The following is a 23,158-nucleotide window of genomic DNA, read 5'->3' on the forward strand; positions in this document are numbered from 1 at the left end:
TTTTTCCCTTTTCTTTGTTGGGAGGGAAGTGGATGTAATCATGGACCATTTGATAGGAGAAAGTAGGAACAGGAAAATTATACTGTGATTTATTTCAGGAAAAGGAAATAAAACATCTCATTGTACACTGAAAATGAGCTCTTTGAGACAATGAACAAAGTGAATTTTCTTAATACATCACATCAATAAGGAAATACCAAATGAAGTAACTTTATATGCCATCCATTGTGGATATTTTCAGTATTCAGTTCAGTAATTTTCATTTCCTTTTATCTTATGTGCTTCTGCAATATTCATAGTTCCTTTCTGAAATATAACAGTGTTCAAAACTTATTTGAAATACTTTCTGTAAGTTTTTTAAAATAAGTAAAGCATTATAAGTATGCATCAAGAGGCCTTTAAAACTATAAATATTCTACCATATTTTTTTTTGGTCCTGATGCCAGTCATGTTTCTTCTGGATTATAATTAAATGCATCTTGCAACCTAAGAAACTCACAAACAGCAAGTCTGTAAACCTAGATGGCGTAAAATTCCTTTATTCTCACCTTCTCATTTTTTTTTCTCTTATTTATTTAACTCCTCACATTACTTTTTTTTTCTTCCTTGTTTGGAGGGAGTTTTATTGTCATTTTTGAGACTCCTGTATTTTTTGTCTCTGATCACACCTGATATAACTTATAAAAACATGCATACCATATAACAAAATACTTAAACCACATTTACATGTGAGATGTTGTTGAAGGGAAGCATTTGTGGAACTGTTGTGAACTGAAGGGCATGAAGTGCTGATCTCAGTGGTGTGGTTGAAGATGTGGAATCTGTGCCTGTGAGGAGCAAGAAGGACTGCATGCTTAATGACCAGGGCTTCTTTGATAAATAGCATCACAGTAAAAATGCACTCCGATACCAAAGTAGGAAAAGCTAACCCCAAATCAGTGTTGTTTTAGTTTAATTTTCCTAATTAACCTTGAACCAGCTCTGTTTTCTAAACAATCACAGCAATTATACCTAGCTGTACAATGCAGATGGTAGATGTAGAATGTAGCTTATTAAAACATTTCCTCTTGCAAAAGAAATGTTCATTAAAAAACAAAACAAAACAAAACAAAACAAAACACAGAAGTAGTACCTGATACAAATAGTAAAATTGCTAAAATATTGCTATTATCACAAGAGTATGCCACATGGTATGTGTTCAGAATCACTACTACTGCATGCAAATCAGGCATTACAAATAGATATGCTTTTGAAAATGCAGTTTCCTAATCTTCGTGGACAAACTTGGGTCTCAAACATACAAAGCTTTTTTTTTTTTTCAAGATGCTAATTGTGTTTGCACAGCTGCTTTGAATATATGACTTTCTTTAGAGACCTATTCCTTTCTATTTTAGCCTTGATATTTATTGATCTTGTTCTCATTGCTTTTTATTTATATTCCTTTTCTAGACCTGCATCTCTAGTTTGTCGGTGCTCAGTCGTGTTAGAGAGCTCTCATAGTTTCTTGTAGCATCAGAACAGTTTTCCGAATAGTTCTGCTTTATTGTGTTCAACATACATCTTATATACCATTCACTTACAAGCCAGGAATTCCTGTCCCTCTAATTAGTTAATTGGCCTAGCTTCTCCCAAAATACAGTGATAAAGGATGAAAGGTTTCTTGAGTGTGATAAGATTAACAATGCATACAAACAGAACTTCCTGTTTACCCTTAGACACAAACAGATACCATTTGCTCTCTTTCTTACACTCCAGACTCCCAAGGTTTCGCAGTGATAGGGTCTATCAAGGAGTCTGATAAACTCTTTGCTGACTTGCTCACAGTTACATCTTTCCCTGCACTAGTTTTCATTTCTCCATGCTTATTTATCTTGCTTGTTTGTTTTTGCATCTCTTTTCTAGGAGCTTTGCCACCCCCTGTAGTTTCCGCTGATTGTACTTCCTACTTATTATTAAGTATTGCTCCGTGCAATCAGAATATCGCTGGTCTGTGAGAAACCACAGAGGCATTGCAGATGCACTTTCCCTCTCAGTCTGTTCTTTGTAAATACCCAAATTAGTTGGATCCAGGCTATGGAAGCTCTTTTGCATAGGTGCCCTGTTCCCATCTCCTGCATCTGCATCTCTGATGTGTGATTCTCTCAACCCCTATCTGAGATCCACTCTCTCACAAAACCTTCTTCTCCAGTGTCTGCCCTCTATCTCCACCCAGTAGATGTTACTGAAGTTATTCAGTTCAGTTTTTTAATATAGAACTCCTCAAATAGGGAAGATGCAGAGACAGGGTCTTTGTTCAAGCTGCTCCACTTAAGGAAAGGAGAAGAAAGAATAGGCTGGATCAAAGCAGAAAGAATAAGATGATGGAAGGATCTATGAAAACCATACAAGGCTGAAAAAGAATGATCAACTAGTGTCATCAGTCCTCCTACATGTTTACCTTCATATGCAAAAGGTATAGGTCTTATTTTTGGACAGTTTATGTTATGCCCTCATATCCTTGGATAAAGTCAACAATATAGGCATAGGATCCAACTTGTCCCTAATGGTACAAACACATTATTACTATATTAGGTGGCCCTGACAATGGCAAAGTGGTTGTATCTAGATGATCTTTAAAGGTTCCTTCCAACTCAAACCATCATTTGTGGGTACTTTTTTGTGTTGTTTTTTTTGTTTATTTGTTTGTTTTGTTAAGGTTAATTGTCAATTTGTTAGACAGCAACACAAAATAGTGATTGCAGTTACTATTTTTCTATAGATCATGGGTGTCCAACTTTTTGGCTTGGTCAGGGCTGCAGTGAGTAAATAGGAACTGTCTTGGGCTACATATAAAATATCTAATATAGTTAAGGTATGTGAGTAACCAAACTTATTTTTATGTTTTTTTTTTAAACATAAAAAAAGACAGCAACAAAAGATAGCAGCATATTTGTCCTTGTTTTTGTGAAACAAACGCGTCAGTGTCTGGTTCAATGGAAGAGGTTGCAATTCTTAGTGAGTTCCAAAGGTGCTTGTCAGAGATTTCTGATGAAATTTTATTTTTCCTGTGCTTCATCTAGAAATAATTGCTCAAAAATGTACATACTGTCAAAAAGTGCTAGCATGAACTACGCATGATTGTGATGTGAGGGATGTTTTCTCTGGAAAGGGAGGTCTTTTAAAAATCTAGTAGAGAGATATTATCAATATTTTCAATATTATCAGAGTTGAATGTCTGATTTCAACTCTTTTTGCAGGTAATTTATTTATGTCAACTGACTACAGAGTTGTAAATATGCCAAAAAAAAAAAGAAATTTTCAGCAATCTTGAAACTTATTCTCAAATTTCATTATCAAAATGGAAAGCAAGTCTGTATACTTTTCAATGTTCACAACTGTTTAGCCAATGTACTGAACTGCATAAAATGATTTGCCATAACTTGAGTTTGCACTGCACTGCATCCTCCCCATGCCCTTGTTTCAGTCCAGACAATGCCAATCTCACACCAGCATTTCAGTTGTTGCTGAGTGATGGGTGCATGCTTGGGGCTGGGTCAGGCTGCTTGAAGGAAAAAGCTGCTGCCGTTCTGGCACAGGGTAGGGGGCTGTCACAAGACAAGCTGTGACAGACTGAGTCCACCACGGTCCACAGGTTGGGCATGTCTGCTCTAGATGATCTTCAAAATTTAACTTGGAGGTATATCACTGCTTTAAAATTTGGCAACCTGCATTTCTAGAAAGTCAGACTATGCTCTTTCAGATAGATTTTTAAAGCAAGAAGATTCTGAGAAAACAAACTTTACCTTGCAGTAAACCTAATAGAAATTTTCAGATATAACAATATCCCTAAATTTCATGTTGGCTTCACCTCTTATAGGCATAGAGAATTTAATTTTGTTACTGAAATAGTAATATGTTAAAATGCTACTTAAGACACTTTGTACATGTTTATAGTTCATCGGCCTAAGCAAAAGTACTTTAGGTACAGTTTATTTAATATATTTCCAAAAGAAAAAAACTAGCAATAAATTGTAGAAAAAATAACAGGTGTTTTTGTTTTGTTCTTGTTTGTTTGTTTATTTTCTAGGATTTTTTTTTCTAAGTGAACACTTGAAAAGGTAAAAGAGAAAAAAAAATTCTGGTTACGGTTCTTGATGTTAATCTGTTGTTCAAAATATTTGTGTTCAGACTTGGAGCACATCAGCCTTTAAAGCAGAAACCTTCAAGACAAGCAAAGCACAGAATCACTTTGAATCTTGACAGTGTATCAGTATCAGATATTCCATTTAAATTATTTCGACGCTTTGTATTAGAGCAGTCTGAACATTTCCATCATTTGTTTGCTTTACTTTGCATCCTACAACCTTGGGAAACTCACAGCACTTAGTAGTTTATTTAAAGGTAAAGTTTTGAAAAAAATCAAACAGTTTAAGAGTACGAAGGTATTTCAGACACATTGCTCCCTTGCTTCCAACCCCTGGTCGTATGGCTACCATAGCTAGTGCTTTTTTTTTAAGTTATTATTCCCTAAAGTCATTCTCTGTAAGTGAGCTGGTCACATACCAGTACCTTTTACCCTCTTCATCAGATCTTCAAGGTCCCTGGATACCAGATTGACTTATTCCCTCTTTGCTAACCTTGAAGGTCCCAGGCACCTGGCGAAACAAATTCTGGTGGCTCCATCACAGAACAGGGAAATGTAACCATACATATGTGGAGCACTGATTCTGAAGTCACACAGCTACAGATGCTAGGACTTAGACTGAAAATGCTGCTGGATAGCAATATATGTGATTCTCCAATAGCTATATGGATGCCTTCATTATCTTCTTCTTCCTCCACATATTGAGAGACTTGTATATCTCTAAGTGTTTCACATCTATTTTTTGTTTTTTTGTATTGTATGCCAAGTATTAGGTTTTGACACTCTGTAGTGTCTCTCTGTAGCATCAGATGAGAGAAAGGCAGCCAAATAGGTTCATGGGGTTACATGAAGAAAGCAGAAAAAGGAAGGGAAAGCAACAACGGCCCAAAAGAATATGGGAAAAAGAAACAGTTGTGATTACTTAGGAACAAGCAAGAAAGAGCTACCAGAAAGATGAATAAAAGACAAAAATTATTTTTGAGCAAATTATGCAGCAGCTAGGGAGAAAAGTCAATTTTAAAAGCTGTGATAAGTGTCAACGGTTTACGGGCTGGTTCGGTCCGGTTCCGTGACTAGAAGGGTGGAGGGATCCGTGGATCCGCGCCCCCGGAAAAGGAAAATAGGGGACCCCGAAATAATTGAAAACAGCGGCAACAATCTGAGGTGAAACAAACTAATTTACTAAATATAGTATCAGCAGAATATAAGGAGAGAGAGAGAGTGTGTGTCTGAAAGGTGGATCGGCCTCACCACAATGCTGAGATGAGAAGTGCAGTCCAGTTGAGCCGATGAAGAAGCACAGGCAGAGAAGCGCAGATGGAGAAGCGCAGACGGAGAAGTGCAAGCGAAGCAGCGCAGGCAAAGATGAGAGCATCAGGTGACCTTGCCGGGAGTTCTATCTCCTCGCTGACCGCAATGCCCCCTGGGGAAATGTAGTTCTTCTTCTCCTCCAGACAGGCACCCAGAACTTGAGCATCAGCAGTCAAACCCCCAGTGCATTACATGATGTTATGATGTGGAATACTGATAACCAAAAATCATGAAACCATGACAAGGAGAATCACTAAACAGGTGCAAATTACTTGTATCTTATATATGCTTTTTTCTATGTACTTGTGTATTTGTATCATTCTAATCATCAATGTTTCTTGGATTTTACTTTGAAATATAGGGAAAAGGAGTGCTGGACTATTACTGAGATAATGCTGAAGTATTACTTTATATCAGTTCTGCAATTGATCGTAGATATAACAACAAGCTCAGACCGTCCACCAGAAATAAGTTTCACAGAACAAATGCTTTTAGAAATACAAATGTGGAAAAATTGTAAGGAAAACCATTATATTCTTACTTCCAATAGAATATAGGCTTGGGGATGAGTGGCTAGATGACTGTGAAGAAGAAAGAGACCTAGGGGTGCTGGTTGATGCTCAGCTGAACGTGAACTGACAGTGTATCCAGGTGGCCAAGAGGGCCAACGGCATCCTGGCCTGCATTAGAAATAGTGTGGCCAGCAGGAGCAGGGAGGTGATCATCCCCCTCTACTCAGCACTGGTGAGGCTGCACCTCGAGTATTATGTTCAGTTTTGGGTCCCTCACTACAGGAAAGATGTTGAGGCCCTGGAACATGTCCAGAAAAGGGCAACAAAACTGGTGAGGGGTCTGGAGCATAGGTCTTATAAGGAGCAGATGAGGGAGTTGGGATTGTTTAGTCCGGAGAAGAGGAGGCTCCAGGGAAACCTCATTGCACTCTACAACTTCCTGAAGGGAGGTTGGGATGAAGAGGGGTTTGGCCTTTTCTCCCTGGCAATGAACAGGACCTGGGGAAATGGCCACAAGTTGTATCAGAGGAGGTTTAGGTTAGACACAAGGAAAAACTTTTTCTCTCAGAGTGTGGTCAGGCACTGGAATGGCCAGCCCAGGGAGGTTGTGGAGTCGCCATCCCTGAAGTGTTCAAGAGGCGTCTGGATGAGGAGCTGCGAGATATGGTTTAGTAGCTTGTGGTAGCAGTGGTAGTGAGAAGACGGTTGGATTAATGATCTTATAGGTCGTTTCCAACCTTGTGATTCCATGATTCTATGATTCTATGATATCCAAAATCTCCAAACTGGCATCAGACAAATTTTCACCTTTATGGTTAATTTCCTCTTATCTTATTTTCCTTTCTGTACTCTGACCTTACCAACCAAATGTTTCTCTCCAGAATAATTCTGGCACTCTTCTTATTTTTATTTTCTTTCTAGTTTTAGCTTTAAGTGCCTTTAGAGCATCTATTTGGAATCAGTACTGATTGATTAACATAATATTGTGCCTTCCAGAAAAAGGAAGAGAAAGAAATGAGCAAAATATGTGGGAGAGAGAAGTAGTGAGAGTAGGGTTGGAAACATCTGGCAATGTATAATTAGCATGCAGCATGTTCTGGAATTCAAACGGATTATTAAATCTGTAACTTAGTAAAGTAATATATATAATTCTGAAGTACTTAGCATTGGATGGTAACTATATAAGATAGCCTTTTGCAAAGGGAATATAAAATCATCATTTGTTTTTAGTTTCACTCTTATTCGAACTAACAGGCCAGTCACATTTTGATAATTTATGATCAAGGATGATATAAATGCATGTCTCATGTTAAAGTCGTCATTTCTACCATGAAAATATGCCTTATGTTATGCAAGCTACTACTTATGAAAAACACCCCATAGAGGCAAGAACTACATTGGTAGTGTTTTGACTAAGAAAGCAGACATAAATCACATTATACAGGATAAAAAATTGTTTATGATGAAAATATAGAAGGTTAGCAATTAGAAAAATTAATTAGCAGAAAATCAGATAAGGAAGATTATCACTTAAGCAAAGACATTACTGTTCTTTGCCAGAGTATCAATTTCATAGCCTTTGCCCAGCCCTTCATTTTATAACTTTACAAATGTGTTATGAATTCCTTTAAAAGATTACCACTGTGAACAACATTATAATGAAATTGTTCACACTGCTGCAGTTAATACCGCATCTGCAATTTTGCTTTAATTCTTAGCTACAAAGCTTCATAACTCTCTGGTAAAAGCGCTTCAGAATGAAGCTTGGCGTACCAAAGTTCAGTCATAAAACTGTGTTTCAAATAAGAAGAAAAATGTGTTCAAGTTTCAAGTTCTGACACGAAAATATGATAGTGAAAAACTTATTTTATTATTTTAAAACTAAGAAATACGTTAAGATTCTGTGTGCCTTTTTCTGTTGTTTTTTTTGTTTGTTTGTTTTGTTTTAATGAAAAATATATTTGTCATGATAGAGTGATGGTATTTAAAATTTTTCAGAAATGTTTCAATCATGTACATATGTCCACTACTTTGTCTGCAACTATTCTGCAGTGATTTTTAGCCCACTAATAAAAGCCTCTATATACAATATTTTAATATTGCATATAATAATTATTATATATTTTTACTGTAACAGCATTAAGTTCTTATTGTATTTTTTTCCAGTTAACCATGAAATAAGATGAATAACATTAAGTGCAGACAGAGATAAATAACTTTAAAAAAGGAATAATAAACTTTCAAAGTTAATAGTTGTTTTTTTTTTTTACTTTAATAACCCTCACAGAGCTGCTACAGTTTCATCAGAAAATAACTCTACCATAAGTAACACAATGAACATAAATAAATACTTATAAATGATTTTAAAATCTAGGATTAATTATTATATATCACTCTTGGCTATCTTTTCTGTTTATGACATATGCGTTATGTGTTGAAAGAAATCTTGCTGCTACTTGGTGTTATAAGTGTTATCATTGTTAATATATAGATGATACTATCTTAATAGAAAGAGATCATTTAGTTGTTCAGAGCTTAAGTAATACTCCCAAAAAGAGCTACTGAAATTTATTATAGCAACCAGTAAATGTGTATCCTGCCTCAGATCACTGTTCAGAAGTGTCAAGCTAGTATAACTTCACGTATTCCATTCTCCACTGAAGAATTAAGAAAATCACTAAAAGTAGCAGGAAAGAAGGCAGTATGACAATATAGTAGCAGGAGCTCTTGACAATAAATGTGCTTGTCTACAAAATGGGAAGAATGAATACAGAGAAACCAATGCTACGACACCATATAGACAAAGCACCCAGAGATCAAAGTTGTTAACAATCTTGTTGCAAATGATAGCTTACTCCGGTCAAGACCAGAGGCAATAGAACAGAGCAAATTCTAATATAAAAATATGGCACTGCACTAAGCCCATGACAAGACAGAAGTCTTGGGTTCCAGATATGCTCTTCACTTTCGTCAGAGAAGTAATACTTCTAGTAATAATCTACTATAGGACGCTTACAAAAGTGTAAGTTGCATCTGAAGCTTCTATCCACAAAACACTCTATTATATTAACACACGGTCCAATAGCTGGTTACAAGAAACAAGAAAACTCCAGTAAAGAAATTTTACTGGAGTGTAAATAAACAGTTAATACTGTTCTGTTAATATTCTTGTCTCCTGCTCTCATAAAGTAGAATTACTCACTGAGAATTTTCTGTTAGACAGACATTTCAATAGGAAAGACAGGCCTAAATATTTATAGGGGAAAAAACAAAAACAAAACAAAACAAAACAAAACAAAACCCTACAGTGCTACTTTGCTAAAATCCTTGTGAATATGATTTTTCTAGATGCTAGAAGTTCATCGTGTCATTGTAACTAAAGAAAAGGAATTTCACCAGAGAAAGGTTTTCCATTAAGCAAAAAGTAGTTAAAAAATTACATGAAAAGTAGACTAAAGCATTGGAAAGAAAAAGGAAAAAAAAAAAAAAAAGAATTTTTCCTACATAGATCAATTAACAATTAATTCACATTATTCAAGGAAAGCATGTTTCTTTTTACTGTCTCCACTGGGCATGCTAACTCTTAAGCATGAGACAGCTGTTTCCTTTGAGAAACTGTTTTAGAAAGAAAATAGTCTGCAAGTAATTGACAGGTCAAGTGTCTAAAAGCCCCTCAGAGCTTAAAAATATATTTATACATTTGTAATATTAGTGACTAGTTTATCCTTGCAAAGAAAGAAAGACTATGCTTCCTGTTTAACTTGAAATTTCTTTTTCAGTAAATTTTGTGAACATTTTGAGTGCTTAGTATGGATTGGCATTGACCAGAATAAGAAATAGAACAGATTTATTACTTTCCTGAGCAAGCTGTACTTACCAGAAGAGACAGAATGAATAAAAATATAACTGTACAACCAGTTATGAAAAATTACACTAAAAGTAGGAAGAAAATGGCATGCATTAACAACTATATTACACAAAATGGTCTCAAGATATTCATAGTTTTATATCTGCTTAATTATGTTCTCAGAATTTTTCTCATGAATGGACTAGAGACTCAGCTATCCAGTGTTGCCATTAAAGTTTATATAAACAGTGAGTTCTGAAAGGAATTCATAAGTGTTAATAATGAGAACCTTTGCAAGCACACCCACAATCGTAATTTAGCCAAATAGATACAAACTGTTGCTTTTTTAAAAAAGATTGAAAGTTCACATGTGATTTTGCTTTACATACCCATTATTTTTATTTATCAGTCAATCTGCACACTCAAAATCTTAAATATTTATTAGTTTCCTCTGGTTCATCTGAAATGAGTTTCCAGTGTTTTCTATTATTTTTCTATACAATACATGTCAATTTATAGAAAAATAAGTTTTAGAAATCAGTTGAATGCTATTCCTAAAAAAGTTAACACTTTCTAGTTTACATAATTATTCTTTGAGGACATGGCCTGTAAGAGCTTCCCTTAAGAAATCCAACAACTTGGGCTTTTAAAAATCAAGAGAAGTTAGGTCAAAGTGCCTGAGTTATTTTTTGAAAATGAAATCCATACTTGAATCCACTGAAGTAAAATAAAGACAGCTTCAGGTTTTCTAATGATGTTTTCCATTTGATAAAATTGATTCAGGAAAGAATTTAGAAATAGTTTGGATAGATTCTATACCTTGAGTGATAAGAGAAATCACATTGTTAGTTATAGTTTCCTTATAATTGGTCATATTTAACCACCACATATTTGAGTCCTCTCCTTCTGTTGCTTGTTATAGACTATTTTCTGATTTGTGAGATTTATGCCACTGCACTGCACTGATTTCTTTAAACAATGTTTCTGCACCAGCTCCTACATGACTATCAAGTCTGTATAACTATTTTCTGTTATTTCAAGTTCTACAAGACCTGCTCACTATTAAAAAACAAACAAACAAAAAACAAACAAAAAACAAACAAACAAAAAAACAAACCAAACCAAACAAAAAAAAAAAACAAAATACAGCAATGAATCCAGAAAAGTCATAAGAACAAATAAGAACAGTATTTCAGTGACAAATCAGAAAGGCCCATGATTAAAGGACAGTACATCTATCCTTATTTTATTCAGAAATATATGTTTCTTATGAAAAGCAGAGTTTCAAATATCTTGACACTACTTTGGTTTTTCTTTGGTTTCTTTCCAAGTTACTGGTGCTTTAAGAGTTTGGTAAATATTTCAAGTTCATCAGTCCATTTCAACTTCAATCTAAAACTTTGTTCAACAATGAAATTTTGAAAAGAATCCGGATAGATTTACACAGCAAATAAAAAACTCCCTATAATGGAATCTGAGACAATTTTTGTATCACTGATTGAATAACCATTTAACTTATCCTTTTAAAGGATAAAAGGAAAGAAAGTAATTTTAAAAGCTGAACACTCTAGACACTAAACAGAATATTTTAAGCTGAGATTTCCCTTTCTGGACTTCAAAATATTCTGGTGTAAATGTAGCATGTCATTAATATTTTAATTACATGGGTTCATAACCACCTCTGAAAAATTAGAATTAAGATTTCATTTTATTTTTGCAAAATGGTCCTTAAGTCTATTTGTCATAGAGTCAATAGAAAATCCCAAGTTGGAAGAGACTCACAAGGTCTGGATCCATGCAGAACCATTCAAAATTCAAACCACATCTCTTAGAGAATTGTCCAAATGCTTCTTGAACTCTGCCAGGCTTGGTATCATGATCAGTTCCCTGGGAGCCTGTTCCAGTTCCTGACCATCTTCTTGGTGAAGAATCCATTCCTAATATCTGACTCAGCTTCATGCCATTCCCTTAGGTCCTACCAATGTCTGCTTCAGCCTAAAGAGGCAGAATAAACCATGTGGCTTTAGCTGCCCCTCACATGTCTTGCCCTCTGACCCTTCTCCATCTTTGTTCCCCCTGCTTTGGATACTATTTTTATGTCTGCCTTATTTAGTGTTGTCCAATACTGCACGCAGTACTTGAAGTGAAGCTGCACCACTGCAGTGTAGAGTGGGGCAACCACATCCCTTGGATTGCATAACAGAAGTAAACATGGAACCCATAGATTGTGGCTGAAAAAGTGTTAGGCGTTCACTAGCATCAAAACTGATTTCAGGCTTTATTTTATTTCTAAACCCACTCTCATTTACAGAGAATTTTAGATAGATTTTTTAAAAAATACAATTTTCCAAATACAGTTGTTGTTACAGACAAGAGGACCCTAAGTTTGCAACAGATGGGCAATTTGTTTCATCATCTTTGCCAGAATGTAGAGATTTTGTGCATCAAAAATAATGCTTTTTGTACATCTAAGACACAATTTTGCCCTTTAATTATATAAATGTTTTTTTTAAATGTAATTATATTTTATAGCCTTAGCTTCAGTATGTGTTTAATATTCACAGGAAAAAAAAAAATAGAAAGATGAGATGCTATGAAGAGTTAACACAAAAGACAGAATTACCATGATTGTAAACAGAACAAAAAGTCTCCATGAATAACTACTATATAACACTTTTATAGTGACTCTAGCAAGAGGGCCAAGGCTCAGTCCATAGTACTGTCATCGTATCAGGCTATTTCCCATTATTAGACCAATTTCTAAGTGCAGTCAAGTAATCTAACTGAAAAATATTTAGTATAAGAATATTTTATTTTATAGTTATATTTTATTTATATTTATGTCTCTGTGCAGAATTGCTCAGCAGCAACTATCAGGAGTGTTATCAAGATTCTTTTTCTCCTAAAGCTAAAACACCAAACGCTATGAAAGAAATCATACCAGACACTATGAAGGAAATCAGTTCTGTCCCAGGTGAAACCAGGACAACAATGCACAGAGACCATCCTCTCATTCCACACAGTAATTTACGAATACTGATGACAAATTCTGTTACTTGCAAGCTAAAGAGATTAAAGGTATATCTAGCAACCAAGATACCTAACATACTGAACAATCTGAATGGATGTGCTGGACATGGAAATATCGCTTTTGACTTACTGTAAAAAAAACTCTTTACCCCAAATCCACTTTGAGTTAATTTATGCCTACTTCTAGGCAGAAGCATAAAAAGCTCTAAACTTCAGCTGATAAACCTGATAAACCTCAAGATATGAATTCTATATGCAATAAGTGAAAAAGACAAACTTTTCCCTGGTAAAACGTGACATAGAATTTGCACTGCTCATCACTTATGATATATTCTTCCGCTTTGTGTTTTAAACATTTCATAGTAGAAAGCCTTGCATAGTTAGAATGAATACTGGTTACCTATTTGACGGCATATAATAGTGAATTGGAATGTCACACTAGAAAACATATGTGCACACACTGTGAATATATGTGCTTTCTTTCTTACACATGCTTCACTTTATCTCTTAGAGCAAACATTTCACTAATAAAGAGCTTGTTCAATGGATATTATTGTAAAGATGCATTCTCCTTTTACTGTATTTCTTTACAGATGATCAAGTTGAGGTTTTTTTACTACTTAGTGGGACTCCATCATAACTTCCCCCTTCTCCCCTGTCACCAACAAGTTGCATTGCTGCCAAGATATAACATGTTCAAATTTTTCCTAAAAGAAAATAAAATAAAATCTGAAGGTATCTTTTTATCTAGATCTTCTGGGGAAGTATTTTTTTAGCTGCCCTCTTTGTTTATCACCTGGAGAAAATCCTAGTTTCTGAAGCTGCTGATGGACTGCACACTACCTGCTTTTTATTTTAAAGAAAGGGATTAAAAAAAAATGAACTATGACACTGCAGGAGATAGATGATATTAAACCTCTCTGTGATTAACTGGATGAAGAAGAAAATGAAATAGTAACCTATGGAGAGTTGCCTGTTTTTGTTGTTGTTGTTTTTTTTTCTTTTATATAATTTATTACATAGAAGGGAAATCCTTTCTAGAAAAGTCCTTTGGAGACAAAACATGGGCTCTTTGACATTTGCCACAGTGTTGTTCACAATATGGCAAATACAAAGATTTAAGCAAATGAAATAATGTCAAAAAATAATTGTTTCCTTTAATTTCTGATCTCTAGATGCTTTTTTTTTTTCCCCATTCAGTTTTTTCTCTTTTCAAAACCTTAAAATATTTCAGAATCTCATTCTCCAACAAAATTTATAGCCTTTATTTTTAGTATACTCTCAATAATATCTGACCAAGAGCAATCGATCAGGTGCTGCACCTGATAGAATATACTCCTCTCCTGTACCATCAGTCTTTCCTGTCAGTGAATGCTATAGTGGCATCTTCTGGTATACAGAAGAATGAATAGTCATCTTGTTGTGAGATAATTTTTCCATTAAAAACATACACAAAGAAACAAGTTTAAAGAAATGAAATAAAAAACTCCTGTGGTTCTTCTTCAATTATTGTTTTTACACCAATTGAAGTAATAATGAATGAAGAGAAATTAAAATTCAGTGACTTGGTAGTCATACGGGCATGAGAATTTATGAGTAAATAAAATGTTTCTAGAGCTATTAGTATTCAACATAATGACTTACTATTGTATCATTTGACATAAGATGAGAAATGGTAGTTGATCAGAAAAAAAAACAAGAGAAAGAAGAAAGGAGGTAAAAAGGCAACAGATACGACAACAAGAAATCCTCCATAACTGATTATTCTTTCTTAATGCATTTCTCTAAATCTTTCTTTTATATGTTATGACTTACATTTTCTAGAAATTGCTGAATAGTAAAATAAATTAATGTTTTTGAATTGGAAAGGAAATGAGAATTTGCAAGAACTAGATATTCCATTTGATATTTTACAAGAACAGTGCTTTATGGCTTCATAAAATGTTACTGAGTTCAGAGGTTTAATCACAATGCCTTTAATTGTATATATTTTCCTTTGATATGGCATATACTGTGACACTGTACATCATAGATCTTGCTCAGTATATTCCAGTAACAGGTGAATCCTGAGAAGCCAACACACCGACTTTCTTAGTAACAAGAGCTTTGAAATAAAATCATTGGCAGCTCAATTCTGAGTCATTGCTCCTTAGTACACATTATTAGATGTCACCAGGCATTTCCAGCATCTTTTGAATTTTTCCCTTCTGAGGAAGTTGTTAAAACAGATATCAATTATGGGACCATTTTAACAGTGTGAAACTACCGGGAGCTACTGGGGTGAGTTTCTCAAAAGAACTAGTCCTGAATTTATCAAAAGTAATTTGCATAGAAAAGGAGCTTATCTAGAAGCAAACTGTTCTCTCCAATTAAAAATAATAGTTAAAAATTTGATCAAACTAAAATTTTATTAAAATAAGAACTCATTCACCAATGCACTTACTGTAGGCTATTATCCCTGTGTAAAAGCTAATAGGTTTTGCCATCCAACCCACTACTGCCTTTTATGCACCGTGAATACTTGCATTCAACTCCACGTGGCTATCCAAAGTGCTGGCTCATACCCGTGCCTGAATTAAGCAGTTTGTGAACACAGTGATGAACCGAATACAAAACCGATTTGGTCCCATTTCCTCAAGTAATTTATCCTTGATAATAATAGAAGAGCCTAAAGCTGTACTTGACACACCAGTGACCGGTGCTACCATGTTGAGTTGATGTAGCAAGGGTTGGCTACAGAGGGCTTTGGGGTTTTTCTGTGAGATAAGGTCCAGGGTACCATGTCTGGAACACAGATGGTCCCAGTTAGCTCCAATGGTCTCACCACAATGCACATCTGTTATGATCAGATTACAGCCCTTCATTTCCCAGCCTCCATGCACCACTCAGGGAGAATGGGGAGAAGAGTCAGGAATTAAGGATGGAGGTTTGTCTGAGTGTCCTCTGTGTCTAAGCTGTAGAAGTACAAAATAAACTAGAAAACTATTAATTTGAAAACTATTGCTGTATTCATTTAAATCATGCATGTTCATCCATTGAATATAAATTTCCTGAAGTGCCCTATTAACTAGACAACATTTAACAAACAATATATATTTTAATAAATCTCAAGAACTTCTGCAAATCACAATGTATGATCAATATTTTTGTCTATAACTAGCATTCACTTAACAATTTGATTGGGAAACCTTCACCCTAATTAATAGTTCTTCCATTTTTTCTAATGACTGAAGTTGTCTATGTAAGTTATCCATATGATATGTACAAAGTGATTATTTTGCAATTATTTAGCTCATGGGTAGTTTCTTGCTTTAAAAACAGCTGTCACGTACAGATTTTACTTCCTGGTGTGGGAATCAAATGTTGTTTCTGCATTAGAATTGGATAATATATATTTTTTTAATTTCATGATCTCCGCTGTCATAGTTCTTTTTGGGAGTCTTTCTGCTTAACTTGGGAAAGATCTCTGATAGTTTACGTCACTTATCGTGTAGATAACCCTTCCCAGGGACGCATGCTCTGTATATAGGTGTATATATGTATATTTTGTCATACACACTGCAAGAATATCCTGCATGAGATCAAACCAGAGAACAAGTCATGGCATGCCCGAGGAAGCGCCTGAAGAGACATCGGAAGGCCTAGCATCATCCCCCACCCCGGTGATCCTTGTTTAATGAAGACTTGGAAGCAAATCACCATATCAATTCGACAAGAAGAGCACTGAGACATCTTGGAAACAACAGGATGGCGACTGACTGACACCAGATAACAAACAAATTAGCAAGTAAATAACAAGTGTAAATCCTCTGATAAGATCGTGAACCTGGAGTACCCAGCCAGTGGGGAAACAGGGGAGAGGGAGGAGGCAAGGGGGAGAAAACAGGGTATAAAGGCTGTCATGTTGTGTCCATAGCTGCGCTCCTGCTTGCAATCGCGAATAAAATCTGCTTTTATCAGAGATACCGTCCTGACAAAATTATTTGGATATTTCCAACGCTGGTATTTCAGAAATAGTAATTTTTAACAGCCAGCTGTCTCCTCTTTGTCTAAAGGCTAAAATATTTTCCAAACATCACAGTTGTAATAAGTAAAAAAATTCTCTTACGTACTTAGGCTTTCTATGTCACTGCCTGTAAGATATTATTCTGTTTACATCAGTGTCTCAAAGCTTGCTGGGGACACAGAAGAACAAGTCCAGGCAAGTCCTGGGCAAGGATTGTGAAATCCTTTGTCTGAAGGACAGAGATGGACAAGGCCAGGGGCAACGAGAGAGAAGATGCAGCTGTGAAGCGGTCTTTTGTGTGGACTTATCTCAGGATGGTAGCCATCTCAGGGGGTACTCACATGACTCTTACTCAAGCGCCCAGGGATGTCAAGTAGGCAGGAGAACAAATAGGATAAAAGAGGAATCGAAAACCATGAGGTTTAGGGTTTTTCTGGCAACAGATTCCTCATGAAGAAGAAAGAGGTTTTCTGGCAACAGATTCCTTATGAAGAAGAAGAGGTTTCTGCCATGAGAAGCCTCACGACCTGCCTCTCTCCCTCCTGGACTTGCTCTGTGCTCTACCAGCATGCTGAAGAAGAACAGAGGTGTCTGCCATCAGATTCCTCACTATGGAATGCCTGCATGCTGATGGACTCTCCTGGACCTGCTACCTGAGTCCTGCTGCTTCCTCCCAGATTGACTCTGCGACTTCCTCCTGCTACCTCCTTGCTGCCCAAGGCTGGCCACACTGCTGCTCTCTCCCCGCTGCTGCTTTTGCTTCAGACCTCCAAAACGTCGTGCAACGGGACCGCTACTGGATCCTGGTGGTGACTATCCCCACTCTATGCAATTCTTGCTTCCTTCCTATCTTTTCTATCGCCCTCCTTCCCTTCCCTGTCTCCCTGATTAGGATTTATAATAAACTGGTTGGACTAACATATGAACCGTTGTTTCTTAATCTCACGCCAGGTATACGGATATTAAAAGAATCTCATCTCCCTCCTATAAATTGGAGTGAGACACTGCCACCTATGTAAGTGTCATATACTGTGTTTCTCACATCCAAAAGCTGCTCACAAGAACCATCCTTTTCTTGGAACTGAAGTCTTACATACATTTCTATTCAAGCCTATAAACTTACTGAAGAGTGGTAGAAAAATGATGGAACAGACACAATAAAGGTACTGAACAAGGAAATTTCTGTCTATTTCCCACCCATCCTTCTCTATTCATACTTGTTCCCATTCAGATATCCCAATCAGATTTGTTCATCAAAAAATTCCTTTCTTCAGCTCCTTCTTCTTAGGATTAAACTCCTCCAGTTTCATCTCTATCACTATATTTTTTTTATATTTAGGTCAATGTTTTGTTTCTCCGGGTTGGATCTCAACACATTTTTGCCCTGAGTTATAATAGAATTATAGAATCATAGAATATCTTGAGTTGGAAGGGACCTTAGTCATCTAGTTCCAACCCTGGGCAGTGTTACAAACCACTGAATCAGGCACTAGTTCAGATTGCTGATCTAACCAGGAATGGAGCATCCACAACTTTTCTGGACAACTTGTTCCAGTGCCTCACCATTCTCTGTGAAATTTTTTCCCCTAACATCTAATCTAAATCTCCTCTCTTTTAGCAAAAAGCAGTTACCCCTGCTTCTATTGTTATCACATCATGTAAAAGGTCAGCCTACTTTCTGATTAGAAGTTCCTTTTAAATATGGGAATACCACAACGAAATCACTGCAGAGCCTTCTCTTTTTCAGGCTGAGCAAGCCCATGTCCCTCTGCCTGTCTTCATATGAGAGGTGCTGCAGCTCTCTGATCATATTCATGGCCTCTGGACCCACTCCAACAATGCTACATGTTTCTCATGCTGAGAGCCCCAGACCTGAACACAGTACTCCAGATGGGGAAGAATAAATGGGAACAGTCATCTCCTTCTCCCTGCTGGCCACCCCTCTTTTGGTGCAGCCCAGTATAACACTGGCCTTTTAGGCTGCAAGGTCACATTTGCTAGTTTATGTCAGGTTTCTCATCCATCAAGGTTCACAAGGCCTTCTCTTTCTCAAGGAGCGCTTCTCCCAGTCTGTTCACATATCTCACTTGTCCTTGATGAACCTCATTATGTTCATGTGTGCCTACTTTTCAAGCCTGCCCAAGTCCGTCTGAATCTCTTCCTTCTGTTGTGTCAACCATATCACAAAGCTTGGTGTCATCAGCAAACTTGCTGAGGGCACACTTAATCCCCCCAGTCTATGCCACTGAGAGGCACAGAGCTGAGGCTTACAACCCTGTAGTTTCCCAGATCTTCTTTTCTCCTTTTCTTAAAAATGGGAGTGATGTTTCCCTTTTTCTAGTTACTAGAGACTTTGCCTGACAGCCAATTATAATGGCATTGATTGACTCATGTCCATAATGCTTAGGGCATTATTGAAAATAAAATAAAAACAACGGCTTTGTGCCCTTCCCTGAAGCCTGGCACAAAATTACATATGGTCTGTCCATGCTCACAGCATTCATAAGTTCAAATCATATGTCTAAATGAGAAATGTACCAGCTACTCAGGGAGCCCTTACTTTAAGATTGTGCAATAAAAGCAGTTACCTAGGGATGATTGTATACAAAATATATTTGAGAAAGGAAGCCAAATGGGAGAAAAGATACATGTTTCAGAGTCTAATGGATTTGACGTAAAAAATATGGTGCCACAAAGGATACCTTTAATGAAGACTTTGTCTATTGAGCTGTGGAATAAGCCTTCTGTGCCTCCAACTGGGTAAATCACAATGAAGCAGGAGATTTTTCCTTCTTTAATCACCTCCACTGGCTCTAAGCTGAATTTGATCATAGGATTCCAAGTAAGGAAAACAGCTTATGTTTAACGTATAATCTCATTGCTACTGGACAACATTTGGCACAGTGTTCAACTTAAAAAACCTCTGAAAACATAAAAAGTCGAACTTACATTTAGAATCAGTTACCTAAATGTAGTAGTATACAGGTTTTCATATGAACTAACTGTTGTTGCTAAAGACACAATTAATATAGTTAAAATAAGCCAGTGAGCTACTCAGCACATACTGAAACAGGCCCCTGAAATGATCTGCAAGATTTAGAGTATTTCTAGGCTACATTTAGATGTCTGATCTAGAGGGGAATCCTTCCAAAAAGATCAGGGATCAGAGTACATTTTCTCCCTGCATTTATTCCCAGAACATAAAAAAGAGTATTCATGCCTACCTGCAGTCTGATTCTAGCAAATTGAAACAAATTTGTAGGCCCAGTTTGAATTATACAGACTACTAGCCACTTCCCTTTAGAAGAACAGGAGACAGGGGAATTTTAGTTGCTGCTCTGCAGATACACTGCTTGAGAGAATGTAGGTCATGAGTATTTTAGAGTAGATTCATGCTTCTTAGGAAAGCCTGCAAATTTTTTGCTTGATAACAACAATCTTTTTGCAAATTTGGAGAACTAGGTCTTGCTTATTCCTAGCTCTCCTATATATTATTTCTAGGAAAAATAAACAAACAAACAACAAACAAAAACTAAACAACCAAGAAATTCTCTCTTGTGTAAAAAATGATTATTGAAGGCATTGTAGTTGCAATTATTAAAAGTTGAAGGCACAAATATAAAATTAATTTTGCACACAGGTTACAGAGAAAACTCTCAAAAGATAATGTCCTTGATTATTTTATTTTTTTTAATATATTAAAGATGAGAGGCACCCATGTTAGGCAGTGGTACTACCTTTCATTATAAATTACCTTTGGGTATACAGAAATGTGACATTTGTCATGGTTACAACTTGTTCAAAGAAAACAGATTAAAAGATAGATGTAAATCAGTTTTGAGAAAGAAGATTTTCATAAGCATATAAAAAATGTTTTAACCTTTTTTTTAATTCAGTGAAACCATTCCTTTGTTTTTCTCAGTTTAAAATCTAGAATGAGAAACTGGTAAGACAGACACCGAAATAGTTTGCTAACCAAATGTTGACGGTTTATGTGCTGGTTTGGCTCAGTTCTGTGACTCGTGGGGCGGAGGGATTTCACAAAAATCTGTGCCTCTGGAAAAAGGAAACGGGGGATGCCGAAATCATTAAAAACAGTAAAAACAGCAGCCAAAATCTGAGGAGAAACAAAACTAACTTACTAAATATGGTATGCAAGATAATACACTATAATACAATATAATTAGAATTAAACCTAATAAATCAAATACAATGAGAGAGACGGTCCGAAAGGTGGATAGGCCTCACCATAACACTGAGGTGAGATGCGCAGTCTAATTGAGCAGCAAGGAGGAGAGCCTGATGAAAAAGAGTGCATCAGGTGACCTTGCCAGGGGTTATATATATCCTCTCTGACCGCAAAGCCCCCTGGAGTATGTTGTTCTTCTCTTCCGGACAGGTGCCCAGAACTGGAGCATTAACAGTTTAACTCCCAGTGCACTACATGATGTTATGATGTGGAATACCAAAAACCAAAAATCATAAAACCATGATACCAAATATAACATGGGATTCACATACAGTCTTTAATCCTTTTACACCAACAACCATTCTTGGCATCACAGATGATGGACAGCAAATTACTCTTATCAAACAGTGTGAACGCTATTTTACAGATAGTATAGTCTGTGCGTACAGGTAGCACCTTTGTTTTATGTTGCATTAATGATCGTGATGTTATAATCAGAATGTACCCTGAATGTACATTAAAGTAGCTAACGGTGCAGATGAGAGAAATGTAACTGGAATACTATGATCCTTTCACACTTCGCAGAGGGTAGATATTCATTTTCTGTCAATCAAACTACTAAAAAGAATCAATTTCTACCAAACAAACAAACAAAAAATATATATTTTTTCTTTTTTGGAACATTTTCTTTGGGTTTCTATGTCAGTAGAGTAGAAACACAACAGTAGAGTACAAGAGTCATAAAGGCTATCACAAAAACCATGAGAAATCTAATGCAAATTGTGGAACACTGGTCTTTCCATTTTGGTTTGTTTTTTTTGTCTTTTTTTTTTTCCTAATTTATTTTGTGAGGATTCATTTATTTGTAGAGATCAGGCAAAACTTACACAGCCTCTCCAATCATGAATCAGAGGTTAAAAATGAGTATCCTTGTGACAGTCTTTAAAGCTAAAATTCGAAATTGTGAATTAAAGAAAGATTTCTTTAAGGTAATAAAATCAAACTTAAGATAGATAAGTCTGACTCTTTCGAAGTTCTGTTTTTAAAAAAAATACTTTTGGATATATAACTAAAGCAAAAAATCATAGCCTTTTGAGAATTAGGCATCACCACTTAGAAAAAAGGGTTCTTTTAAACGTAATTGTTTGGAAGATACACACTTTTGTGTGAAATTTCTTGCTTATTTTTATTTTATATAAGGGAAAACAATAGAAATTATGTTATGCTTAATTTGTGGAAGAACCTGACAGAACAGCAAAACTGTTTTGAATACGGTAATCAGGAGACATATAAAATTTTTTCTTTTCAGATCCCTAACACATTATTATACAGATACTAATACATTATTATAAGATGCGCTTCAAACAACATGTTACACATAATAATAAATACCAACACACTGAAATATAATTAGAATTTTTTAACTCTTTCTAAATGAATTACGTGTTTTCTTAGGAGAATTCAAGCCACTATGAAGTCACTGAAATGATGCTTACTGTTTTCAGAAAAAACTTGATCATAACTCATTTAAAATATAATATGAATTAGTCTTAATACCATAGTATTTTGCAATTGGTCAACTTTTGCATAAACAAGCAGTATATTTTGATCTCTTTTTGCATATGCCTGACAGATACAAAAAAACAAATAGTACATAATTCAACCCAGAGATTAGCAATTGTTAACATTTCGTATGATGAAAAAATACATCATGATGCATGTTTCTTTGAGTTGGAAAAAAAATTAATTTCCTTTGATGAAATTTTCAAAGCTCTTATCCATTATTGGAAAGAAATAAAAAGCTTTTTAAAGGTTTTTTTTTCATGAAAACAAAGACATAAATTCCCATCAGACTCTAGTGAAATGATTATTCTCTTTTTTCCCCATATACTAAATTAATAACTTTAACTATAGCACTAAAAGCTTAGCCTGATTATTATCTACATCGTATTTTTCCTCATCTATCCAAATAACTGAAGAATTATTGGACCAAAAAGAAAGACTTACAAGTAAATATGGGAGGCAACATACTTGGGCACAGGTTCCTGCTTTTCAGCTGTTTTCTACTGGCTCATTTGACGGGATTGGATTAGTAAATTAGACTACTATGAACATCTCACATACAAATACGTCAGTGAAG

This window comes from Meleagris gallopavo, chromosome 1 (assembly GCF_000146605.3).
Source record: "Meleagris gallopavo isolate NT-WF06-2002-E0010 breed Aviagen turkey brand Nicholas breeding stock chromosome 1, Turkey_5.1, whole genome shotgun sequence".
Lineage (NCBI taxonomy): Eukaryota > Metazoa > Chordata > Aves > Galliformes > Phasianidae > Meleagris > Meleagris gallopavo.